Consider the following 1,256-nt stretch of genomic DNA (forward strand, 5'->3'; position numbering starts at 1 on the left):
CATTGTGTCTTCACTTGAGAGGAAACATGTACCGCTTCACTTCAAACAATAACAAGTAGGAGGAATTCATTATGGGCTGTTATTCAAATGCTAATCCAAACGTATCGTCTCTACATCAACGCCCTCCTCTTCACTCTGTGCGCTCGAGTGTAGTAAAGAAGAAAAAGCATCATCACATCCTATATCAATTATGTTGAGTGGTCTCTTCACATTGATTAGCAGATAAGAGGCCGAGCCAAATGCTTTGTTCAGAAACAGACTGTGGGCAGATGAGTCGGGGGAACAGGCTGCAGAGGACCCTCGAGCTTTGAGCAGAGCACGGTGAGTGCGTTGGCCCCTAAACCTGGACAAACACCAAATTAATTTGAATTTTCATCATCACCTACTCCCCAAAACCACATTATCTGCAGCTGCTTGTTTCCGGCTGCAGCTGTTTATGCCAAACATCATTACATTAAACTACATGTTACTTGTATCCAAAGCGACATACTCAATACTGTGGGCAATCCCCACAGGAGCAATTTGGGGTGAAGTGTCTCAGGGACACAACGACATGCTGACTGCAGTGGGGTTCGAACCTGTGCTCCCCTGAGCCGAACACCAACGCACTATCCCACTGCGCCACAGCCTCCCACATCAATAGGTAGTAATATGATTTCTGCGAACGTGAATCAAAGAGAGTTTGTGGGTCCACTTTACAGTGCCATATCTGAGTTTCGTTGTGTGTTTTAACTTAACATACAGTATACAGTGTGTGTGGTGGTATTAGGGCTGGGGCAATATAATGAATTATCAATAACGTGATAAAGGGCTAATTATCATCTTAGATTTTGGATATCGTTGTCTTTTCCTGATTTGAAGGCTGCATAACAGTAAATCGATTTTATTTTCTAAACTTTCCAGACTTTTTAAGCTGTTCCATGTTTGCCTTCAACCACAGTAGTTCAACATTATGTTTATATTATTTTTTGTAATGTTTTTTTGTCTTCCAACTACTTGTTAAGGATTCCCCTGTTACAATAAATATTAACAAAAGACAGAAGTCACAAGTTGGAAGTCAACAAATCCCACAAAAATACCAAAACAAGGTTAACAAAATGTTAATAATAGCTTCTTAAAGGTCCCATGTCATGGCCATTTCTACTGATCATAATTCCATTGTTGAGGTCTACTAGAATAGATTTACATTGTGCAATGTTCCAAACTCACATTGGTTTCTCACACAGCATCTCTGTATAGCATGTGTATCCACTCTG

The sequence above is a fragment of the Notothenia coriiceps genome, unplaced genomic scaffold (genome assembly GCF_000735185.1).
Source record: "Notothenia coriiceps isolate Sejong01 unplaced genomic scaffold, NC01 NC01_scaffold00008960, whole genome shotgun sequence".
Taxonomy (NCBI): Eukaryota; Metazoa; Chordata; class Actinopteri; order Perciformes; family Nototheniidae; genus Notothenia; species Notothenia coriiceps.